Source organism: Schistocerca cancellata, chromosome 10 (assembly GCF_023864275.1).
Source record: "Schistocerca cancellata isolate TAMUIC-IGC-003103 chromosome 10, iqSchCanc2.1, whole genome shotgun sequence".
NCBI classification, from domain to species: Eukaryota; Metazoa; Arthropoda; class Insecta; order Orthoptera; family Acrididae; genus Schistocerca; species Schistocerca cancellata.
In genome coordinates, this window is record NC_064635.1 from 18,579,610 (window position 1) to 18,597,622 (window position 18,013).

Here is an 18,013-nt window from a genome sequence, read left to right on the forward strand (position 1 = left end):
GGAGGAGGGTGCCTAGCACTATACACTTTCTTTCCTCGGTAAGCATTTTTGTGTTTGAGACTTTTGGAATTTTGGTTTTTCATGATGATTTTAAAATGACCTTTTTCATGTTTGAAATGTACTAACTCGTTTTTTCCTCACAGCAGGTCAACTAGTGTGTGGTTGCAACATTACGGTCCCATTGAGTACATTTTTGGAGAGAGGGACATCACTTGCACCACAGGGCGGGAGGAGGGTGCCTAGCACTATACACTTTCTTTCCTCGGTAAGCATTTTTTGTGTTTGAATTTTTGCAATTTTGGTTTTTCATGATGATTTTAAAATGACCTTTTTCATGTTTGAAATGTACTAACTCATTTTTTCCTCACAGCAGGTCAACTAGTCTGTGGTTGCAACATTACGGTCCCATTGAGTACATTTTTGGAGAGAGGGACATCACTTGCAACACAGGGCGGGAGGAGGGTGCCTAGCACTATACACATTCTTTCCTCGGTAAGCATTTTTTGTGTTTGATACTTTTGGAATTTAGGTTTTTCATGATGATTTTAAAATGACCTTATTCATGTTTGAAATGTACTAACTCGTTTTTTCCTCATAGCAGGTCAACAAGTCTGTGGTTGCAACATTACGGTCCCATTGAGTACATTTTTGGAGAGAGGGACATCATTTGCACCACAGGGCGGGAGGAGGGTGCCTAGCACTATACACTTTCTTTCCTCGATAAGCATTTTTTGTGTTTGATACTTTTGCAATTTTGGTTTTTCATGATGATTTTAAAATGACCTTTTTCATGTTTGAAATGTACTAACTCGTTTTTTCCTCACAGCAGGTCAAGTAGTGTGTGGTTGCAACATTACGGTCCCATTGAGTACATTTTTGGAGAAAGGGACATCACTTGCACCACAGGGCGGGAGGAGGGTGCCTAGCACTATACACTTTCTTTCCTCGGTAAGCATATTTGTGTTTGAGAGTTTTGGAATTTTGGTTTTTCATGATGATTTTAAAATGACCATTTTCATGTTTGAAATGTACTAACTCGTTTTTTCCTCACAGCAGGTCAACTAGTCTGTGGTTGCAACATTACGGTCCCATTGAGTACATTTTTGGAGAGAGGGACATCACTTGCACTACAGAGCGGGAGGAGGGTGCCTAGCACTATACACTTTCTTTCCTCGGTAAGCATTTTTTGTGTTTGATACTTTTGGAATTTTGGTTTTTACATGATGATTTTAAAATGACCTTTTTCATGTTTGAAATGTACTAACTCGTTTTTTCCTCACAGCAGGTCAACTAGTCTGTGGTTGCAACATTACGGTCCCATTGAGTACATTTTTGGAGAGAGGGACATCACTTGGACCACAGGGCGGGAGGAGGGTGCCTAGCACTATACACTTTCTTTCCTCGGTAAGCATTTTTTGTGTTTGATACTTTTGAATTTTGGTTTTTCATGATGATTTTAAAATGACCTTTTTCATGTTTGAAATGTACTAACTCGTTTTTTCCTCACAGCAGGTCAACTAGTGTGTGGTTGCAACATTACGGTCCCATTGAGTACATTTTTGGAGAGAGGGACATCACTTGCACCACAGGGCGGGAGGAGGGTGCCTAGCAGTATACACTTTCTTTCCTCGGTAAGCATTTTTTGTCTTTCATACTTTTGGAATTTAGGTTTTTCATGATGATTTTAAAATGACCTTTTTCATGTTTGAAATGTACTAATTCGTTTTTTCCTCACAGCAGGTCAACTAGTGTGTGGTTGCAACATTACGGTCCCATTGAGTACATTTTTGGAGAGAGGGACATCAGTTGCACCACAGGGCGGGAGGAGGGAGCCTAGCACTATACACTTTCTTTCCTCGGTAAGCATTTTTTGTGTTTGATACTTTTGGAATTTTGGTTTTTCATGATGATTTTAAAATGACCTTTTTCATGTTTGAAATGTACTAACTAGTTTTTTCCTCACAGCAGGTCAACTAGTGTGTGGATGCAACATTACGGTCCCATTGAGTACATTTTTGGAGAGGGGGACATCACTTGCACCACAGGGCGGGAGGAGGGAGCCTAGCACTATACACTTTCTTTCCTCGGTAAGCATTTTTTGTGTTTGATACTTTTGCAATTTTGGTTTTTCATGATGATTTTAAAATGACCTTTTTCATGTTTGAAATGTACTAACTCGTTTTTTCCTCACAGCAGGTCAACTAGTCTGTGGTTGCAACATTATGGTCCCATTGAGTACATTTTTGGAGAGAGGGACATCACTTGCACCACAGGGCGGGAGGAGGGTGCCTAGCACTATACACTATCTTTCCTCGGTAAGCATTTTTTGTCTTTGATACTTTTGGAATTTAGGTTTTTCATGATGATTTTAAAATGACCTTTTTCATGTTTGAAATGTACTAACTCGTTTTTTCCTCACAGCAGGTCAACTAGTCTGTGGTTGCAACATTACGGTCCCATTGAGTACATTTTTGGAGAGAGGGACATCAGTTGCACCACAGGGCGGGAGGAGGGTGCCTAGCACTATACACTTTCTTTCCTCGGTAAGCATTTTTGTGTTTGAGACTTTTGGAATTTTGGTTTTTCATGATGATTTTAAAATGACCTTTTTCATGTTTGAAATGTACTAACTCGTTTTTTCCTCACAGCAGGTCAACTAGTGTGTGGTTGTAACATTACGGTCCCATTGAGTACATTTTTGGAGAGAGGGACATCACTTGCACCACAGGGCGGGAGGAGGGTGCCTAGCACTATACACTTTCTTTCCTCGGTAAGAATTTTTTGTGTTTGATACTTCTGGAATTTTGGTTTTTCATGATGATTTTAAAATGACCTTTTTCATGTTTGAAATGTACTAACTCGTTTTTTCCTCACAGCAGGTCAACTAGTGTGTGGTTGCAACATTACGGTCCCATTGAGTACATTTTTGGAGAGAGGGACATCAGTTGCACCACAGGGCGGGAGGAGGGTGCCTAGCACTATACACTTTCTTTCCTCGGTAAGCATTTTTTGTGTTTGATACTTTTGGAATTTTGGTTTTTACATGATGATTTTAAAATGACCTTTTTCATGTTTGAAATGTACTAACTCGTTTTTTCCTCACAGCAGGTCAACTAGTCTGTGGTTGCAACATTACGGTCCCATTGAGTACATTTTTGGAGAGAGGGACATCACTTGGACCACAGGGCGGGAGGAGGGTGCCTAGCACTATACACTTTCTTTCCTCGGTAAGCATTTTTTGTGTTTGATACTTTTGAATTTTGGTTTTTCATGATGATTTTAAAATGACCTTTTTCATGTTTGAAATGTACTAACTCGTTTTTTCCTCACAGCAGGTCAACTAGTGTGTGGTTGCAACATTACGGTCCCATTGAGTACATTTTTGGAGAGAGGGACATCACTTGCACCACAGGGCGGGAGGAGGGTGCCTAGCACTATACACTTTCTTTCCTCGGTAAGCATTTTTGTGTTTGAGACTTTTGGAATTTTGGTTTTTCATGATGATTTTAAAATGACCTTTTTCATGTTTGAAATGTACTAACTCGTTTTTTCCTCACAGCAGGTCAACTAGTGTGTGGTTGCAACATTACGGTCCCATTGAGTACATTTTTGGAGAGAGGGACATCACTTGCACCACAGGGCGGGAGGAGGGTGCCTAGCACTATACACTTTCTTTCCTCGGTAAGCATTTTTTGTGTTTGAATTTTTGCAATTTTGGTTTTTCATGATGATTTTAAAATGACCTTTTTCATGTTTGAAATGTACTAACTCATTTTTTCCTCACAGCAGGTCAACTAGTCTGTGGTTGCAACATTACGGTCCCATTGAGTACATTTTTGGAGAGAGGGACATCACTTGCAACACAGGGCGGGAGGAGGGTGCCTAGCACTATACACATTCTTTCCTCGGTAAGCATTTTTTGTGTTTGATACTTTTGGAATTTAGGTTTTTCATGATGATTTTAAAATGACCTTATTCATGTTTGAAATGTACTAACTCGTTTTTTCCTCATAGCAGGTCAACAAGTCTGTGGTTGCAACATTACGGTCCCATTGAGTACATTTTTGGAGAGAGGGACATCATTTGCACCACAGGGCGGGAGGAGGGTGCCTAGCACTATACACTTTCTTTCCTCGATAAGCATTTTTTGTGTTTGATACTTTTGCAATTTTGGTTTTTCATGATGATTTTAAAATGACCTTTTTCATGTTTGAAATGTACTAACTCGTTTTTTCCTCACAGCAGGTCAAGTAGTGTGTGGTTGCAACATTACGGTCCCATTGAGTACATTTTTGGAGAAAGGGACATCACTTGCACCACAGGGCGGGAGGAGGGTGCCTAGCACTATACACTTTCTTTCCTCGGTAAGCATATTTGTGTTTGAGAGTTTTGGAATTTTGGTTTTTCATGATGATTTTAAAATGACCATTTTCATGTTTGAAATGTACTAACTCGTTTTTTCCTCACAGCAGGTCAACTAGTCTGTGGTTGCAACATTACGGTCCCATTGAGTACATTTTTGGAGAGAGGGACATCACTTGCACTACAGAGCGGGAGGAGGGTGCCTAGCACTATACACTTTCTTTCCTCGGTAAGCATTTTTTGTGTTTGATACTTTTGGAATTTTGGTTTTTACATGATGATTTTAAAATGACCTTTTTCATGTTTGAAATGTACTAACTCGTTTTTTCCTCACAGCAGGTCAACTAGTCTGTGGTTGCAACATTACGGTCCCATTGAGTACATTTTTGGAGAGAGGGACATCACTTGGACCACAGGGCGGGAGGAGGGTGCCTAGCACTATACACTTTCTTTCCTCGGTAAGCATTTTTTGTGTTTGATACTTTTGAATTTTGGTTTTTCATGATGATTTTAAAATGACCTTTTTCATGTTTGAAATGTACTAACTCGTTTTTTCCTCACAGCAGGTCAACTAGTGTGTGGTTGCAACATTACGGTCCCATTGAGTACATTTTTGGAGAGAGGGACATCACTTGCACCACAGGGCGGGAGGAGGGTGCCTAGCAGTATACACTTTCTTTCCTCGGTAAGCATTTTTTGTCTTTGATACTTTTGCAATTTTGGTTTTTCATGATGATTTTAAAATGACCTTTTTCATGTTTGAAATGTACTAACTCGTTTTTTCCTCACAGCAGGTCAAGTAGTGTGTGGTTGCAACATTACGGTCCCATTGAGTACATTTTTGGAGAAAGGGACATCACTTGCACCACAGGGCGGGAGGAGGGTGCCTAGCACTATACACTTTCTTTCCTCGGTAAGCATATTTGTGTTTGAGAGTTTTGGAATTTTGGTTTTTCATGATGATTTTAAAATGACCATTTTCATGTTTGAAATGTACTAACTCGTTTTTTCCTCACAGCAGGTCAACTAGTCTGTGGTTGCAACATTACGGTCCCATTGAGTACATTTTTGGAGAGAGGGACATCACTTGCACTACAGAGCGGGAGGAGGGTGCCTAGCACTATACACTTTCTTTCCTCGGTAAGCATTTTTTGTGTTTGATACTTTTGGAATTTTGGTTTTTACATGATGATTTTAAAATGACCTTTTTCATGTTTGAAATGTACTAACTCGTTTTTTCCTCACAGCAGGTCAACTAGTCTGTGGTTGCAACATTACGGTCCCATTGAGTACATTTTTGGAGAGAGGGACATCACTTGGACCACAGGGCGGGAGGAGGGTGCCTAGCACTATACACTTTCTTTCCTCGGTAAGCATTTTTTGTGTTTGATACTTTTGAATTTTGGTTTTTCATGATGATTTTAAAATGACCTTTTTCATGTTTGAAATGTACTAACTCGTTTTTTCCTCACAGCAGGTCAACTAGTGTGTGGTTGCAACATTACGGTCCCATTGAGTACATTTTTGGAGAGAGGGACATCACTTGCACCACAGGGCGGGAGGAGGGTGCCTAGCAGTATACACTTTCTTTCCTCGGTAAGCATTTTTTGTCTTTGATACTTTTGGAATTTAGGTTTTTCATGATGATTTTAAAATGACCTTTTTCATGTTTGAAATGTACTAACTCGTTTTTTCCTCACAGCAGGTCAACTAGTCTGTGGTTGCAACATTACGGTCCCATTGAGTACATTTTTGGAGAGAGGGACATCAGTTGCACCACAGGGCGGGAGGAGGGTGCCTAGCACTATACACTTTCTTTCCTCGGTAAGCATTTTTGTGTTTGAGACTTTTGGAATTTTGGTTTTTCATGATGATTTTAAAATGACCTTTTTCATGTTTGAAATGTACTAACTCGTTTTTTCCTCACAGCAGGTCAACTAGTGTGTGGTTGCAACATTACGGTCCCATTGAGTACATTTTTGGAGAGAGGGACATCACTTGCACCACAGGGCGGGAGGAGGGTGCCTAGCACTATACACTTTCTTTCCTCGGTAAGAATTTTTTGTGTTTGATACTTCTGGAATTTTGGTTTTTCATGATGATTTTAAAATGACCTTTTTCATGTTTGAAATGTACTAACTCGTTTTTTCCTCACAGCAGGTCAACTAGTGTGTGGTTGCAACATTACGGTCCCATTGAGTACATTTTTGGAGAGAGGGACATCAGTTGCACCACAGGGCGGGAGGAGGGTGCCTAGCACTATACACTTTCTTTCCTCGGTAAGCATTTTTTGTGTTTGATACTTTTGGAATTTTGGTTTTTACATGATGATTTTAAAATGACCTTTTTCATGTTTGAAATGTACTAACTCGTTTTTTCCTCACAGCAGGTCAACTAGTCTGTGGTTGCAACATTACGGTCCCATTGAGTACATTTTTGGAGAGAGGGACATCACTTGGACCACAGGGCGGGAGGAGGGTGCCTAGCACTATACACTTTCTTTCCTCGGTAAGCATTTTTTGTCTTTGATACTTTTGGAATTTAGGTTTTTCATGATGATTTTAAAATGACCTTTTTCATGTTTGAAATGTACTAACTCGTTTTTTCCTCACAGCAGGTCAACTAGTGTGTGGTTGCAACATTACGGTCCCATTGAGTACATTTTTGGAGAGAGGGACATCACTTGCACCACAGGGCGGGAGGAGGGTGCCTAGCACTATACACTTTCTTTCCTCGGTAAGCATTTTTGTGTTTGAGACTTTTGGAATTTTGGTTTTTCATGATGATTTTAAAATGACCTTTTTCATGTTTGAAATGTACTAACTCGTTTTTTCCTCACAGCAGGTCAACTAGTGTGTGGTTGCAACATTACGGTCCCATTGAGTACATTTTTGGAGAGAGGGACATCACTTGCACCACAGGGCGGGAGGAGGGTGCCTAGCACTATACACTTTCTTTCCTCGGTAAGCATTTTTTGTGTTTGAATTTTTGCAATTTTGGTTTTTCATGATGATTTTAAAATGACCTTTTTCATGTTTGAAATGTACTAACTCATTTTTTCCTCACAGCAGGTCAACTAGTGTGTGGTTGCAACATTACGGTCCCATTGAGTACATTTTTGGAGAGAGGGACATCACTTGCACCACAGGGCGGGAGGAGGGTGCCTAGCACTATACACTTTCTTTCCTCGGTAAGCATTTTTGTGTTTGAGACTTTTGGAATTTTGGTTTTTCATGATGATTTTAAAATGACCTTTTTTATGTTTGAAATGTACTAACTCGTTTTTTCCTCACAGCAGGTCAACTAGTGTGTGGTTGCAACATTACGGTCCCATTGAGTACATTTTTGGAGAGAGGGACATCACTTGCACCACAGGGCGGGAGGAGGGTGCCTAGCACTATACACTTTCTTTCCTCGGTAAGCATTTTTGTGTTTGAGACTTTTGGAATTTTGGTTTTTCATGATGATTTTAAAATGACCTTTTTCATGTTTGAAATGTACTAACTCGTTTTTTCCTCACAGCAGGTCAACTAGTGTGTGGTTGCAACATTACGGTCCCATTGAGTACATTTTTGGAGAGAGGGACATCACTTGCACCACAGGGCGGGAGGAGGGTGCCTAGCACTATACACTTTCTTTCCTCGGTAAGCATTTTTTGTGTTTGAATTTTTGCAATTTTGGTTTTTCATGATGATTTTAAAATGACCTTTTTCATGTTTGAAATGTACTAACTCATTTTTTCCTCACAGCAGGTCAACTAGTGTGTGGTTGCAACATTACGGTCCCATTGAGTACATTTTTGGAGAGAGGGACATCACTTGCACCACAGGGCGGGAGGAGGGTGCCTAGCACTATACACTTTCTTTCCTCGGTAAGCATTTTTGTGTTTGAGACTTTTGGAATTTTTGTTTTTCATGATGATTTTAAAATGACCTTTTTCATGTTTGAAATGTACTAACTCGTTTTTTCCTCACAGCAGGTCAACTAGTGTGTGGTTGCAACATTACGGTCCCATTGAGTACATTTTTGGAGAGAGGGACATCACTTGCACCACAGGGCGGGAGGAGGGTGCCTAGCACTATACACTCTCTTTCCTCGGTAAGCATTTTTGTGTTTGAGACTTTTGGAATTTTGGTTTTTCATGATGATTTTAAAATGACCTTTTTCATGTTTGAAATGTACTAACTCATTTTTTCCTCACAGCAGGTCAACTAGTGTTTGGTTGCAACATTACGGTCCCATTGAGTACATTTTTGGAGAGAGGGACATCACTTGCACCACAGGGCGGGAGGAGGGTGCCTAGCACTATACACTTTCTTTCCTCGGTAAGCATATTTGTGTTTGAGAGTTTTGGAATTTTGGTTTTTCATGATGATTTTAAAATGACCATTTTCATGTTTGAAATGTACTAACTCGTTTTTTCCTCACAGCAGGTCAACTAGTCTGTGGTTGCAACATTACGGTCCCATTGAGTACATTTTTGGAGAGAGGGACATCACTTGCACTACAGAGCGGGAGGAGGGTGCCTAGCACTATACACTTTCTTTCCTCGGTAAGCATTTTTTGTGTTTGATACTTTTGCAATTTTGGTTTTTCATGATGATTTTAAAATGACCTTTTTCATGTTTAAAATGTACTAACTCGTTTTTTCCTCACAGCAGGTCAACTAGTCTGTGGTTGCAACATTACGGTCCCTTTGAGTACATTTTTGGAGAGAGGGACATCACTTGCACCACAGGGCGGGAGGAGGGTGCCTAGCAGTATACACTTTCTTTCCTCGGTAAGCATTTTTTGTCTTTGATACTTTTGGAATTTAGGTTTTTCATGATGATTTTAAAATGACCTTTTTCATGTTTGAAATGTACTAACTCGTTTTTTCCTCACAGCAGGTCAACTAGTGTGTGGTTGCAACATTACGGTCCCATTGAGTACATTTTTGGAGAGAGGGACATCAGTTGCACCACAGGGCGGGAGGAGGGAGCCTAGCACTATACACTTTCTTTCCTCGGTAAGCATTTTTTGTGTTTGATACTTTTGGAATTTTGGTTTTTCATGATGATTTTAAAATGACCTTTTTCATGTTTGAAATGTACTAACTAGTTTTTTCCTCACAGCAGGTCAACTAGTGTGTGGATGCAACATTACGGTCCCATTGAGTACATTTTTGGAGTGAGGGACATCACTTGCACCACAGGGCGGGAGGAGGGAGCCTAGCACTATACACTTTCTTTCCTCGGTAAGCATTTTTTGTGTTTGATACTTTTGCAATTTTGGTTTTTCATGATGATTTTAAAATGACCTTTTTCATGTTTGAAATGTACTAACTCGTTTTTTCCTCACAGCAGGTCAACTAGTCTGTGGTTGCAACATTATGGTCCCATTGAGTACATTTTTGGAGAGAGGGACATCACTTGCACCACAGGGCGGGAGGAGGGTGCCTAGCACTATACACTATCTTTCCTCGGTAAGCATTTTTTGTCTTTGATACTTTTGGAATTTAGGTTTTTCATGATGATTTTAAAATGACCTTTTTCATGTTTGAAATGTACTAACTCGTTTTTTCCTCACAGCAGGTCAACTAGTCTGTGGTTGCAACATTACGGTCCCATTGAGTACATTTTTGGAGAGAGGGACATCAGTTGCACCACAGGGCGGGAGGAGGGTGCCTAGCACTATACACTTTCTTTCCTCGGTAAGCATTTTTGTGTTTGAGACTTTTGGAATTTTGGTTTTTCATGATGATTTTAAAATGACCTTTTTCATGTTTGAAATGTACTAACTCGTTTTTTCCTCACAGCAGGTCAACTAGTGTGTGGTTGTAACATTACGGTCCCATTGAGTACATTTTTGGAGAGAGGGACATCACTTGCACCACAGGGCGGGAGGAGGGTGCCTAGCACTATACACTTTCTTTCCTCGGTAAGCATTTTTTGTGTTTGATACTTCTGGAATTTTGGTTTTTCATGATGATTTTAAAATGACCTTTTTCATGTTTGAAATGTACTAACTCGTTTTTTCCTCACAGCAGGTCAACTAGTGTGTGGTTGCAACATTACGGTCCCATTGAGTACATTTTTGGAGAGAGGGACATCAGTTGCACCACAGGGCGGGAGGAGGGTGCCTAGCACTATACACTTTCTTTCCTCGGTAAGCATTTTTTGTGTTTGATACTTTTGGAATTTTGGTTTTTACATGATGATTTTAAAATGACCTTTTTCATGTTTGAAATGTACTAACTCGTTTTTTCCTCACAGAAGGTCAACTAGTGTGTGGTTGCAACATTACGGTCCCATTGAGTACATTTTTGGAGAGAGGGACATCAGTTGCACCACAGGGCGGGAGGAGGGTGCCTAGCACTATACACTTTCTTTCCTCGGTAAGCATTTTTTGTGTTTGATACTTTTGCAATTTTGGTTTTTCATGATGAATTTAAAATGACCTTTTTCATGTTTAAAATGTACTAACTCATTTTTTCCTCACAGCAGGTCAACTAGTCTGTGGTTGCAACATTACGGTCCCATTGAGTACATTTTTGGAGAGAGGGACATCACTTGCACCACAGGGCGGGAGGAGGGTGCCTAGCAGTATACACTTCCTTTCCTCGGTAAGCATTTTTTGTCTTTGATACTTTTGTAATTTTGGTTTTTTGTGATGATTTTAAAATGACCTTTTTCATGTTTGAAATGTACTAACTTGTTTTTTCCTCACAGCAGGTCAACTAGTGTGTGGTTGCAACATTACGGTCCCATTGAGTACATTTTTGGAGAGAGGGACATCAGTTGCACCACAGGGCGGGAGGAGGGTGCCTAGCACTATACACTTTCTTTCCTCGGTAAGCATTTTTTGTGTTTGATACTTTTGCAATTTTGGTTTTTCATGATGATTTTAAAATGACCTTTTTCATGTTTGAAATGTACTAACTCGTTTCTTCCTCACAGCAGGTCAACTAGTCTGTGGTTGCAACATTATGGTCCCATTGGGTACATTTTTGGAGAGAGGGACATCACTTGCACCACAGGGCGGGAGGAGGGTGCCTAGCACTATACACTTTCTTTCCTCGGTAAGCATTTTTTGTCTTTGATACTTTTGGAATTTAGGTTTTTCATGATGATTTTAAAATGACCTTTTTCATGTTTGAAATGTACTAACTCGTTTTTTCCTCACAGCAGGTCAACTAGTCTGTGGTTGCAACATTACGGTCCCATTGAGTACATTTTTGGAGAGAGGGACATCAGTTGCACCACAGGGCGGGAGGAGGGTGCCTAGCACTATACACTTTCTTTCCTCGGTAAGCATTTTTTGTGTTTGATACTTTTGCAATTTTGGTTTTTCATGATGATTTTAAAATGACCTTTTTCATGTTTGATATGTACTAACTCATTTTTTCCTCACAGCAGGTCAACTAGTCTGTGGTTGCAACATTACGGTCCCATTGAGTACATTTTTGGAGAGAGGGACATCACTTGCAACACAGGGCGGGAGGAGGGTGCCTAGCACTATACACTTTCTTTCCTCGGTAAGCATTTTTTGTGTTTGATACTTTTGGAATTTAGGTGTTTCATGATGATTTTAAAATGACCTTTTTCATGTTTGAAATGTACTAACTCGTTTTTTCCTCACAGCAGGTCAACAAGTCTGTGGTTGCAACATTACGGTCCCATTGAGTACATTTTTGGAGAGAGGGACATCACTTGCACCACAGGGCGGGAGGAGGGAGCCTAGCACTATACACTTTCTTTCCTCGGTAAGCATTTTTGTGTTTGAGACTTTTGGAATTTTGGTTTTTCATGATGATTTTAAAATGACCTTTTTAATGTTTGAAATGTACTAACTCGTTTTTTCCTCACAGCAGGTCAACTAGTGTGTGGTTGCAACATTACGGGTCCATTGAGTACATTTTTGGAGAGAGGGACATCACTTGCACCACAGGGCGGGAGGAGGGTGCCTAGCAGTATACACTCTCTTTCCTCGGTAAGCATTTTTTGTCTTTGATACTTTTGGAATTTTGGTTTTTCATGATGATTTTAAAATGACCTTTTTCATGTTTGAAATGTACTAACTCGTTTTTTCCTCACAGCAGGTCAACTAGTGCGTGGTTGCAACATTACGGTCCCATTGAGTACATTTTTGGAGAGAGGGACATCACTTGCACCACAGGGCGGGAGGAGGGTGCCTAGCACTATACACTTTCTTTCCTCGGTAAGCATTTTTTGTGTTTGATACTTTTGGAATTTTGGTTTTTCATGATGATTTTAAAATGACCTTTTTCATGTTTGAAATGTACTCACTCGTTTTTTCCTCACAGCAGGTCAACTAGTGTGTGGTTGCAACATTACGGTCCCATTGAGTACATTTTTGGAGAGAGGGACATCACTTGCACCACAGGGCGGGAGGAGGGTGCCTAGCACTATACACTTTCTATCCTCGGTAAGCATTTTTTGTCCTTATACTTTTGGAATTTTGGTTTTTCATAATGATTTTAAAATGACCTTTTTCATGTTTGAAATGTACTAACTCGTTTTTTCCTCACAGCAGGTCAACTAGTGTGTGGTTGCAACATTACGGTCCCATTGAGTACATTTTTGGAGAGAGGGACATCACTTGCACCACAGGGCGGGAGAGGGTGCCTAGCACTATACACTTTCTTTCCTCGGTAAGCATTTTTTGTGTTTGATACTTTTGAATTTTCGTTTTTCATGATGATTTTAAAATGACCTTTTTCATGTTTGAAATGTACTAACTCGTTTTTTCCTCACAGCAGGTCAACTAGTGTGTGGTTGCAACATTACGGTCCCATTGAGTACATTTTGGAGAGAGGGACATCACTTGCACCACAGGGCGGGAGGAGGGTGCCTAGCACTATACACTTTCTTTCCTTGGTGAGCATTTTTTGTCTTTGATACTTTTGGAATTTTGAATTTTCATGATGATTTTAAAATGACCTTTCTCATGTTTGAAATGTACTAACTCGTTTTTTCCTCACAGCAGGTCAACTAGTGTGTGGTTGCAACATTACGGTCCCATTGAGTACATTTTTGGAGAGAGGGACATCAGTTGTACCACAGGGCGGGAGGAGGGTGCCTAGCACTATTCACTTTCTTTCCTCGGTAAGCATTTTTTGTGTTTGATACTTTTGGAATTATGGTTTTTAATGATGATTTTAAAATGACCTTTTTCATGTTTGTAATGTACTAACTCGTTCTTTCCTCACAACAGGTCAACTAGTCGGTGGTTGCAACATTACGGTCCCATTGAGTACATTTTTGGAGAGAGGGACATTAGTTGCACCACAGGGCGGGAGGAGGGTGCCTAGCACTATACACTTCCTTTCCTCGGTAAGCATTTTTTGTGTTTGATACTTTTGAATTTTGGTTTTTCATGATGATTTTAAAATGACCTTTTTCATGTTTGAAATGTACTAACTCGTTTTTTCCTCACAGCAGGTCAACTAGTCTGTGGTTGCAACATTACGGTCCCATTGAGTACATTTTTGGAGAGAGGGACATCACTTGCACCACAGGGCGGTAGGAGGGTGCCTAGCACTATACACTTTCTTTCCTCGGTAACCATTTTTTGTCTTTGATACTTTTGGAATTTTGGTTTTTCATGATGATTTTAAAATGACCTTTTTCATGTTTGAAATGTACTAACTCGTTTTTTCCTCACAGCAGGTCAACTAGTCTGTGGTTGCAACATTACGGTCCCATTGAGTACATTTTTGGAGAGAGGGACATCACTTGCACCACAGGGAGGGAGGAGGGTGCCTAGCAATATACACTTTCTTCCCTCGGTAAGTATTTTTGTGTTTGAGACTTTTGGAATTTTTGTTTTTCATGATGATTTTAAAATGACCTTTTTCATGTTTGAAATGTACTAACTCGTTTTTTCCTCACAGCAGGTCTACTAGTGTGTGGTTGCAACATTACGGTCCCATTGAGTACATTTTTGGAGAGAGGGACATCACTTGCACCACAGGGCGGGAGGAGGGTGCCTAGCACTATACACTTTCTTTCCTCGGTAAGCATTTTTTGTGTTTGATACTTTTGGAATTTTGGTTTTTCATGATGATTTTAAAATGACCTTTTTCATGTTTGAAATGTACTAACTAGTTTTTTCCTCACAGCAGGTCAACTAGTGTGTGGTTGCAACATTACGGTCCCATTGAGTACATTTTTGGAGAGAGGGACATCAGTTGCACCACAGGGCGGGAGGAGGGTGCCTAGCACTATACATTTTCTTTCTTCGGTAAGCATTTTTTGTGTTTGATATTTTTGGAATTTTGGTTTTTCATGATGATTTTAAAATGACCTTTTTCATGTTTGAAATGTACTAACTCGTTTTTTCCTCACAGCAGGTCAACTAGTGTGTGGTTGCAACAATACGGTCCCATTGAGTACATTTTTGGAGAGAGGGACATCAGTTGCACCACAGGGCGGGAGGAGGGTGCCTAGCACTATACTCTTTCTTTCCTCGGTAAGCATTTTTTGTGTTTGAGACTTTTGGAATTTTGGTTTTTCATGATGATTTTAAAATGACCTATTTCATGTTTGAAATGTACTAACTCGTTTTTTCCTCACAGCAGGTTAACTAGTGTGTGGTTGCAACATTACGGTCCCATTGAGTACATTTTTGGAGAGAGGGACATCAGTTGCACCACAGGGCGGGAGGAGGGTGCCTAGCACTATACAATTTCTTTCCTCGGTAAGCTTTTTTGGGTTTGATACTTTTACAACTTTGGTTTTTCATGATGATTTTAAAATGACCTTTTTATGTTTGAAATGTACTAACTCGTTTTTTCCTCACAGCAGGTCAACTAGTGTGTGGTTGCAACATTACGGTCCCATTGAGTACATTTTTGGAGAGATGGACATCACTTGCACCACAGGGCGGGAGGAGGGTGCCTAGTACGATACATTTTCTTTCTTCGGTAAGCATTTTTTTGTGTTTGATACTTTTGGAATTTTGGTTTTTCATGATGATTTTAAAATGACCTTTTTCATGTTTGGAATGTACTAACTCGTTTTTTCCTCACAGCAGGTCAACTAGTCTGTGGTTGCAACATTATGGTCCCATTGAGTACATTTTTGGAGAGAGGGACATCACTTGCACCACAGGGCGGGAGGAGGGTGCCTAGCACTATACACTTTCTTTCCTCGGTAACCATATTTTGTCTTTGATACTTTTGGAATTTTGGTTTTTCATGATGATTTTAAAATGACCTTTTTCATGTTTGAAATGTACTAACTCGTTTTTTCCTCACAGCAGGTCAACTAGTCTGTGGTTGCAACATTACGGTCCCATTGAGTACATTTTTGGAGAGAGGGACATCACTTGCACCACAGGGCGGGAGGAGGGTGCCTAGCAATATACACTTTCTTCCCTCGGTAAGTACTTTTGTGTTTGAGACTTTTGGAATTTTGGTTTTTCATGATGATTTTAAAATGACCTTTTTCATGTTTGAAATGTACTAACTCATTTTTTCCTCACAGCAGGTCAACTAGTGTGTGGTTGCAACATTACGGTCCCATTGAGTACATTTTTGGAGAGAGAGACATCACTTGCACCACAGGGCGGGAGGAGGGTGCCTAGCACTATACACTTTCTTTCCTCGGTAAGCATTTTTTGTGTTTGATACTTCTGGAATATTGGTTTTTCATGATGATTTTAAAATGACCTTTTTCATGTTTGAAATGTACTAACTCGTTTTTTCCTCTCAGCAGGTCAACTAGTGTGTGGTTGCAACATTACGGTCCCATTGAGTACATTTTTGGAGAGAGGGACATCAGTTGCACCACAGGGCGGGAGGAGGGTGCCTAGCACTATACACTTTCTTTCCACGGTAAGCATTTTTTGTGTTTGATACTTTTGGAATTTTGGTTTTTACATGATGATTTTAAAATGACCTTTTTCATGTTTGAAATGTACTAACTCGTTTTTTCCTCACAGAAGGTCAACTAGTGTGTGGTTGCAACATTACGGTCCCATTGAGTACATTTTTGGAGAGAGGGACATCAGTTGCACCACAGGGCGGGAGGAGGGTGCCTAGCACTATACACTTTCTTTCCTCGGTAAGCATTTTTTGTGTTTGATACTTTTGGAATTTAGGTTTTTCATGATGATTTTAAAATGACCTTTTTCATGTTTGAAATGTACTAACTCGTTTTTTCCTCACAGCAGGTCAACAAGTCTGTGGTTGCAACATTTCGGTCCCATTGAGTACATTTTTGGAGAGAGGGACATCATTTGCACCACAGGGCGGGAGGAGGGTGCCTAGCACTCTACACTTTCTTTCCTCGATAAGCATTTTTTGTGTTTGATACTTTTGCAATTTTGGTTTTTCATGATGATTTTAAAATGACCTTTTTCATGTTTGAAATGTACTAACTCGTTTTTTCCTCACAGCAGGTCAACTAGTGTGTGGTTGCAACATTACGGTCCCATTGAGTACATTTTTGGAGAGAGGGACATCAGTTGCACCACAGGGCGGGAGGAGGGTGCCTAGCACTATACAATTTCTTTCCTCGGTAAGCTTTTTTGGGTTTGATACTTTTACAACTTTGGTTTTTCATGATGATTTTAAAATGACCTTTTTCATGTTTGAAATGTACTAACTCGTTTTTTCCTCACAGCAGGTCAACTAGTGTGTGGTTGCAACATTACGGTCCCATTGAGTACATTTTTGGAGAGAGGGACATCACTTGCACCACAGGGCGGGAGGAGGGAGCCTAGCACTATACACTTTCTTTCCTCGGTAAGCATTTTTTGTGTTTGATACTTTTGCAATTTTGGTTTTTCATGATGATTTTAAAATGACCTTTTTCATGTTTGAAATGTACTAACTCGTTTTTTCCTCACAGCAGGTCAACTAGTCTGTGGTTGCAACATTATGGTCCCATTGAGTACATTTTTGGAGAGAGGGACATCACTTGCACCACAGGGCGGGAGGAGGGTGCCTAGCACTATACACTTCCTTTCCTCGGTAAGCATTTTTTGTGTTTGATTCTTTTGAATTTTGGTTTTTCATGATGATTTTAAAATGACCTTTTTCATGTTTGAAATGTACTAACTCGTTTTTTCCTCACAGCAGGTCAACTAGTCTGTGGTTGCAACATTACGGTCCCATTGAGTACATTTTTGGAGAGAGGGACATCACTTGCACCACAGGGCGGGAGGAGGGTGCCTAGCACTATACACTTTCTTTCCTCGGTAACCATTTTTTGTCTTTGATACTTTTGGAATTTTGGTTTTTCATGATGATTTTAAAATGACCTTTTTCATGTTTGAAATGTACTAACTCGTTTTTTCCTCACAGCAGGTCAACTAGTCTGTGGTTGCAACATTACGGTCCCATTGAGTACATTTTTGGAGAGAGGGACATCACTTGCACCACAGGGCGGGAGGAGGGTGCCTAGCAATATACACTTTCTTCCCTCGGTAAGTATTTTTGTGTTTGAGACTTTTGGAATTTTGGTTTTTCATGATGATTTTAAAATGACCTTTTTCATGTTTGAAATGTACTAACTCGTTTTTTCCTCACAGCAGGTCAACTAGTGTGTGGTTGCAACATTACGGTCCCATTGAGTACATTTTTGGAGAGAGGGACATCAGTTGCACCACAGGGCGGGAGGAGGGTGCCTAGCACTATACACTT